Here is an 8,571-nt window from a genome sequence, read left to right as displayed (position 1 = left end):
TGAAGCTTTCTTTAAATGCCTTGAATATCTCTCCAGAGAAATATTCAGGTAAATGCATTGTTGGTTGAACCTGAGAAAGGGGTTTAACAAGAACCTGACTCGCTCTGTCCTGCTGAGCAGCCAACCGAGTGGAACGATCTTGAATCATATGGTTCCAAGCTGGTCTGACAGAATTTGCTCTGGACTAGCATCTGTGTCAGTGATAGGCAGCCACTTGGGGGGTCACATTGGACGTCTCTAAAACCTTCAAATGGGCCACACATTGCACTTTATCTCAGTGATAAGTTAAAACAATACATTTAATCCAATAAAGAGATGCCTATCTGTAATAACATATCAGCAGACATTTATAACAAGTGTTACAAGCTATAAAAAACAAATCTGACAACAAAGCAGGAAGTATGAAGGATCTGGGCGTCAGGGAAGCAGGGGAAAAGAGAAGGTTATGAGGGCCACCTGTTAACAGCCCGTGACACTATCACGTCTGGGGACACTTTAGTCAATAAACAATGGCACAATCCGACAAGTCCAGAACCCAGGATTCAAGTCCACATCCCATTTTCATGTCTTTGTGCTGTAACAGTTTTGTTGGAAAAAAAATTGTCATTAAATCTTAAACTAAGAGGATTATATATTGCTTTTTCTTTTGTGGGAGGAGGAAAGCAAATAGGGGTTCCCTTTGGTAACATGTTTTTTAAAGAAAAATAAAAAAAAATACTTTCTCATACCATGGTCTATTTTACATGATTTGATCAATCTCAAAGAATCACAGTGAAGCATAATTATTTAGTACTTCTGTATTTAGTGATACAAAATATGTTACTCAAAGAAGGTTATAAGTACAAAAAAGCCTCATCTTCTGTACAAACCTTATCACATCTAGAAGCAGTTGGTAGAGATCACAGAGCCATGAAACAAACAAAACAGGGCATGGTCCATCCCATTTGGCTGAGATCTGGCGATCGGGATCATGCACAAGTCCAATTCTGCTTTCTCTAGAATGACATTTATAGAAATAATATTACATTAAGGGGTTATAACATTAAATATAAAGAAACAATACAACTCCTGTATGAGTTTCAGACTGTCTCTGTCCTGATTTCCACATAATGTTCCTAAACATTATACTATATATAGTACACCTAAGAGTATAGCACGGTTGACTAAGTGGTTAGCACTTCAGCCTCACAGCACTGGAGTCATGAGTTCAATTCCCGACCATGGCCTTATCTGTGTGAAGTTTGTATGTTCTCCCCGTGTTTGCGTCGGTTTCCTCCGGATGCTCCGGTTTCCTCCCACATTACAAAAACATACTGGTAGGTTAATTGGCTGTTATTAAATTGACCTTAGTCTCTCTGTGTGTGTGTGTGTGTGTGTGTGTGTGTGTGTGTGTGTATGTTAGGAAATTTAGACTGTAAGCTCCAATGGGGCAGGGACTGATGTGAGTGAGTTCTCTGTACTGCGCTGCGGAATTAGTGGTGCTATATAAATAAATGGTGATGATGATAATACCTCATCTATTAGGGGTGTAATAACAAAGACTTTAAAACTGAGAAAGGCCCTTAAGGACCAAAGTCTTGGGAACCTTGGTTTTAGTTTCATTCTCCCTCTCCTCCTCTTACTCCTACACCAGTGGCATGTACCAATCTCGTGCCCCTGCTATCCTAACCGCACTCCACACGCCCTAGTGGATATGCTCATAACCATTGTCTGTTTGCCCATTGCTGTTTTATTGGTGCCCATTCGGTCCTTTTTCATTTCTTTACTTGGTTTTGACTGTCTTCTCACAGGCACTCTGCTCTCTTCCTGTCCTCCATTCCCCTCCCCCTTTTATTGTTATTTTTCCCTTTCGGTCCTTGTTTTTCATTTTCCATTTATATACAAAATTTCTTGTAATGACATGTTGCCAAAGTGTCGTTCTACTCTGAATTAATGTTCTATGCTATATTTGTTTCTGTTACGATTGTAGAACACTTGGTTACTTTGTTTTCCATATGTTTATTGTCATTTTGAAAATGAACAGTTTAAAAATAAAGACACAAGAGGTAAATAATTACAAGCAAAAAGTACATGTGGTTATTACTTTTATATCCACTCCACAACTTAACATTGTCCTTATCTAGTGGGTGCAGATAAAAAAAATAGGGGCCTGATTCATTAAGGAACTTAAATTAAGAAGTTTATTATTTAAGACAAAACCATGTTACAATGCAAGGGGTGCAAATTAGTTTATTATTTTGCACATACATTAAATACTGTGGGGTTTTTTTCATGTAGCACACAAATACTCGATAGCTTATCTGTACAGTGAAATTTAAAGTTGATAATTGTGTGCTACATGAAAAAACAGTCAGTATTTAACTTTTGTGCAAAACAGAAAACTAATTTTCACCCCTTGCATTGTAACATGGTTTTGTCCAGGAGACTTAAATAAGAAACTTCTTAACTTAAGTTCTTTAATGAATCTGGCCCTAGAAGAGTGTGCTGGGAGTTATTGTTCAGCTATAGCAAAGTGTCATATATGAAAGTGTTTAACTCATTATCTACTGTAATTCACAGAGTGTATTTAAAAGGTGATTATCATATCTCTCAAAAACATAACATAGATTGTAAAGCATCTAATATAAATTGAGACGTAACAAAGCAAAGAGAAAAGAAAATGTGTGTATATCGGGCACTCAATGATTGGAATGATTATACTATATTAGATAAAATATGCATTACGCTTTATTGGTATACATTAAAAATGGAAAATTATCATATCTCATCTCCATATAATTCTGAAGTAGCAAAATGTTTAAAAAAGGATTTTGAAAATTCTATTGATTAAGTTACATAATATTCTGTTAAAATGATAGCTAATATATAGATAATATAGATAAATTGAGACATCCCTGACTTGACTAGCATGCTATCAAATCCTTATAACATAAATAGATATGGCTACCAAAGACCAAACTGGGTTGTTAGAGATGTACTGACAAACATTCCACATGTAGATGTCTCATTATGGGTGATTCTGAAGCACATATTACATTCCAAAGCAAGCTGACCTGCAAATGTGCTTATCTCATTTATTTCACTAATGCATCCCTTTTATGTAGGCAAAACCAGTACAGACTTAGAAAAAAGAATGGCTAATCACAGATCAGGCATGTTTTTAGACTATGAATAGACAATAGTGATAAGTTGGGAAAAAATAATTTTTGAACAGAGGCATTTCATAACAAGCTCTGGGGGAAAGGTATTTTGTTTCAGAAGGGCCAGACCTTTGCTTTTGTTTGTTAGTGATACATGCTCATTAATCAACAGCCTGTTTTCTCAAAGGATGGCAACAGAGGTGAACAATTGGCGAGATGATATTTTAGATGGATTCACAGACTGGGCACTTTAAAATCCAGAGGTCTCAATGACACTTTCAGTTATGCATGCAGTATTTTATAATCAAATACATAAAGGCTGCAGTCTGGCAAAAAAGTCAAAAAAGGTTTTCCAACCAGCTTGCACTCTTTGAAATAATCAAGGAGTCCCATTTGCCAGCAGACAATAACAAGCTTTTACCCATACTGGCCACTTGTGATTGGTTGGAGACAAAATGGAGTTCAGAAGCTTATTATGTTCTTTACATAGCGTTTTTCAGAGCTAGTGACCGGGTGCTACATTTTGTACCTCCCATTGGATTAGGCTAAATCAAGAACAAAGATTTTATTTTATAGAAGTGTTAAGATAAGTTATTTTGTTAGCACACTCCTTGTTCTTTTCCCAGGGCTGTCGGGAAGAGTTCAAGCTCTTTTTAGAGCAAAGCTGCCATCCTGTTTTAGAAGCACCAAACCTGCCTTTTTTGGGGAAGGGGGGTTAGTATTAAATGGATTTTTGTAATTTTTTTTTGAGCACCATCATAACAAATCATGATTATAATGAAAAAAACAAATGACATGAAGGATACAATATACTTATTTTTATGACAAAAGCAATTGCAAATCATTTATAAAAAGAACAAATGAAGAAGAAAGAAAATGACAGATAAATGTCATGCAATGGAAATAATGCTGCATTAGGATGTAGCACTCAAACACTGAGTAACTTTATTTTAACACAGTGATTTACAAATGCGCGAGGACACCCCCTCCAAACTCTAAATCATACTTGCCTATCTCACAAAAAAGTAGGCATTCTCCTGGGTCTTGGTGGAGGCAGGGCTTAATTACGCAAAGCTCCACCATGCAATGCCATGAATTTTGGCAGTTCATAGTAGAGGCCAGGGTCATGTTGTCACTTGTCACTGCATTTTCTTGTGACAGAAGGAATTGCCAGCAATAGTTTTTTACTGCCTTTGGCAGTCCCCGTATTTGATGGCAGGATGCCCAGTATAGCCCATTCAGGCATGATCGGAAGATAGTTTCCTAGTTCCGCCATAGCAAATCTCCACACGGATCCAGAAGCCACGAATGATCGTACAGCCCAACAATGAAACAGGTCTACACCTTCCTCCCAACACTTGTGTCACTTATCATCATCTGATAAACCCATTGCGAACCTGCGGTGCGGGGATATGTAACCTTTATGAAATACATAAAGAAAAATCTCCACATAGGTGGAGGCCGGGAGTAACGTAACAGAAGTGCTTTGGTTTGTGAATAAAATTTTGTTGCTTAAGTGTGGAAATTGGTGTAACCATTGAGTAAGGTCAGTATGAACAGAGGAGCCGCCATGCCTTCCTGGAAATCAAGATTAACAATGAGAAGTAGGTGTATAGATTTATATGGGTTTAAGTGGAATTTACATCAGAGAATGTGAAAAATCTTTCTTACTGCCAACAGTAGAGGATTGTCTAATATATGTGGCGGGATTTCCTGAACATGGTTATGGAGAAAAGATTTAATATGTAAAGACAGGAGGAATTGTCTCTATAGCGTAAAGTTGGTATAAACACTGCGTTGCGATATCCAGTCTAGTAAAAAATGCAGGTGTGCTGCATAACAATAATGAACTACATTGGGAAAATTGATATTAAACGAGGGTTGCTGAAATTTAACAAAGGGAATACAGGGGTGTTTTTTCTTCCATATAAATGTCTGAAACAGGCAGTTTACAAGGTGTTCATCTGATGTTGTGAGAAGTTGGGGTAGTGTCTGTAATGAATATAAGGATTTTGAGAAGGACACCATCTTCAGGTGGTCCACCCTACCCAGAATGGAGACATTAAGATGTTCCCACCCCTTAATCTCTGTCTGTTTATTTTCGATGATCCGACCTATGTTGACTTTGTATAAAATGGCTAGGTTGCGAAGAAGTAAAATGCCTAAATAAATTATGAATTTTGGTTCCCATTTTGGTTCCCATTGCAAAGAGATGGCAGCTGACCATTACGGTCTATGTCTGTCACTTCCCAGAGATAAAACTGTTGATTTATCAATGTTGACCCCAAAACTAGAAACCACTCCAAACTCCTGAATTCTCTTCACTAGGGGATTCAGGGAGGTCCCACAGTTTGATAAATATAATAAAAAATCATCTTCAAAGGTGGTGACTTTAAAAATGTTCTGTTCCTATTTGGATACCTTGCATGATAGACCATTTTTGAATAACCCACAACATCAGGTCCAATGACAGGTTAAACAGTAAATGGGACAGTGGGCAGCTCTCTCTGGTCCCCCTCCGCATTTCTTTTGGGTTCCCCAAGACCGCGTACATAAAAGGCCACGATATGGTGTCAAAGGCTTTGCGAGTATCTAGACTAATACAGAAGTGGAAGTTGCTCAATCAATTTATAGGCTCATAGCAGGTGCTTGAAAGGGTGGGGTTATCCTAAAAGGAACAAACACACAGAGAGATCCCCCAGGACACTGCTATAGCCAGTAACAAGACCTGCTATTTCTACTGTAAATAAAAATGCATAAGTCTTAGTAGCACACATTTGCAAATGTAAGTTAAAGCCACCCACCACTCCACTGCGCTTTTGCTAATAGGGTGGTCCTAACTCTAAACAATGAGAGTCCCATATATTTGGGCCATACATATGTGTATTTTTAAATTGAGAGCTAACTTACCAAGAGGTACCCCAAAAGCCTGCAAACACGAATCCAATGCCAGGACTCCCCCTCAACTACTGACACCAACATGCCTCTCAGACAAATACAGAACTGGAAGTTGCTCAATCAATTTATAGGCTCATAGCAGGTGCTTGAAAGGGTGGGATTAAACTAGTTAAAAGCTCGTCAAAATGATGCAAAAAAATAAGAGTAAGATCATGTTGGACCCTTCTTTGGTAAAAGTTAAAGTCTTTTCATGAAGTGCTAAATAACTTTATTGCACCCAATTTGACTTTACTTTTGGGACAGCATTGATTGAATAGTTTGTCAAATGGCTGCTCAGCCGCAAAATGGTTAGCAAAATTCACAAATTCTATTCATGGGACCACAGTTATGAGTATTAATATTTGTTTCATCAAAGTTACCTACATCAAGAATGGCATAGCATCTTGTTCGCTGACTTTGTAGGCGTTGACGTGATTACCACCTCTTTCCTGTTTGCTCTTCAATTGTTTTCTCTGTAACGGACAATTTGCTGATCAGTCATATTTGCATTGCGATGACGTTCATATTCGAATTCTCTGTGGTCATCAGTCATAGTTTGTCTTCAGGCCTTTGTTTTTTTGCTGCTTCTTGCTGTGCAGTTACTCCCACAGCAGACATTTGCCTTGTAGTAGGCATTGCAGTTACACTGTCATTTAAATTAATTAGTATATTCTTATTAACTTAACACAAAGTGCAAATAAAAATCATGGCAAGAAAATAGAGTCAATTTGGAATAGCAAAAGTCATTATAAATGGTAACTGCTACACAAAAAACCTAAATAAAGCAAGCAAAAGAAGCCCAAATAATGAGGAAAATCTAGTCATTCCAATAAGCAGAAATTCAATTTGATCAAATTGAATGTGATCCAGAACATGACTTTTAGCATAGCACCACTTAGCAGATGTGCACCATAGCCTCTCGTGGAAAAAAAGTACTGAACTGTAAGTAATCCGCATAATGAATAAAGCAAATCATTTGCATATGTCATCTATTACAAGCTGTGCCAGTAGGCATATAAGAGTTAAGCTGTGTCCCAATGACTGGAAAGTAAAATTCTGTGTCATTTTCACATCTGACATTTTACCAATATGAAAATGGACACTAGGCCTCAGGAGAATCACAAATCCTGCCAGACACAGCTCATCCTCTGGGCTTAATTTGTTTCATTTTATGTTCCTCAAAGCAGCCTCACCTTTTCCCGTCATCCCTCTCAATTCTGTTTTCCTAATTGGACCTTCTTCTTTCTTGTCGGCTTTGAGTTGAAGATGTGCTGACCACAGGAACCTACACAGAGGTGGGCAAGGTGGCAAGATGAATTATGTCACGTAGCAGAGAACATGGTGCTCACTTCATAGGCGGAGCACAAATATTTAATTTCTATTAAAAGATCAAATTGTAATATTTGTAGACCATTCAAAATGAGCAAACCCAGGTCAAGGACACTCAAATGTCCTTGACCTGTTCTTTAGTGCCAACCCCACTGACATGTCACACTCAAAGCTCACTGAACTATATTATTATGGAATTGCATTTCCATATGTTTAGGGTTATTTAACCAATGATTTAAGTCTTTTCTGGCTCTAAAACATTTGTATACTTAGGGCTCACTTATATATGGACTTACAGTATGTCTGTTTTTGTGACATAAGATATGTACTTTTGTAAAGCACATGTGCCAAAAACTGCATACACATATATCCATATCAAGACTTCTGTGTATCTGAGACTCACGACTCCTTATATCCTTACGCTTGGTTAGGCGAAAAAGGAGAGGGCCAAGTACAGTAAGAGTGTGTTCACGTAATTGCGACTCAACTAGACTTGGAGTCATATGCAGAAACACCTGTCAGGAGGCATATGGATGTCAAAGAGCTGGTGCAAATATATATATTAATATGTAAAGAGATGTAAAGAGATAAACAACAGATCTGGGGGTAAATTTATCAAACTGTGGATTTAAAAAGTGGAGATGTTGCCTATAGCAACCAATCAGATTCTAGCTATTGTTTTTTAGAATGTACTAAATAAATGAAAACTAGAATCTGATTGGTTGCTATAGGAAACATCTCCGCTTTTTCGAACCTGCAGTTTAGTAAATATACCCCCAGGAGGTGTTGTCATTATGTGTTTTTTTTATATGGTAAATGTGACACAGTTTTAGTAATAAAACATTACTGTTATTCTCTTGTGTACGACATAATAATGTATTAAAATATATGTAATGCTACTTCTACATTGAGTACTAACTCTTACGACTAATGTGAGTACTAACACATATGCCTAATGTGAGTACTAACACATATGACTAATGTGAGTACTAACACATATGCTTAATGCTCAGCCCCTTTCGTTGGTGAGGGGATCAGGGTATTTAAAAAAAACAAAAAACAAAACCCAACATATACTCATATCACGTGATCGAGGCGCCGGCGTCCCTCTTCCTTACACTCTGCTCCGTTCGCACTGACGTCATCACGCCCAACATTCAGTGAG

At 37.7% G+C, this 8,571-nt stretch overlaps 1 long non-coding RNA gene across 2 annotated transcripts in view; it reads right to left on the bottom strand.

Moving 5' to 3' along the window:
• Positions 1-280: 280 nt before the first annotated feature.
• The window catches only part of LOC142149888 (uncharacterized), a 101,328-nt gene continuing 93,037 nt past the window's right edge, over positions 281-8,571 (bottom strand). Inside the window, exons 6-9 of one of the 2 annotated variants that reach the window (XR_012690902.1) lie at positions 7,271-7,362; positions 6,462-6,550; positions 870-995; positions 281-574 (exon numbers count right to left, since the gene is read on the bottom strand). This is a non-coding gene — a long non-coding RNA (uncharacterized LOC142149888). Of the gene's footprint in view, positions 996-6,461; positions 6,551-7,270; positions 7,363-8,571 lie in introns of both variants that reach the window. The other variant, XR_012690901.1, reaches the window with a different exon arrangement.

This window comes from Mixophyes fleayi, chromosome 4 (assembly GCF_038048845.1).
Source record: "Mixophyes fleayi isolate aMixFle1 chromosome 4, aMixFle1.hap1, whole genome shotgun sequence".
Classification (NCBI taxonomy): Eukaryota; Metazoa; Chordata; class Amphibia; order Anura; family Limnodynastidae; genus Mixophyes; species Mixophyes fleayi.
The sequence above is the reverse complement of the archived record's forward strand: the minus strand, read 5'-3'. Positions and strand labels throughout refer to the sequence as shown.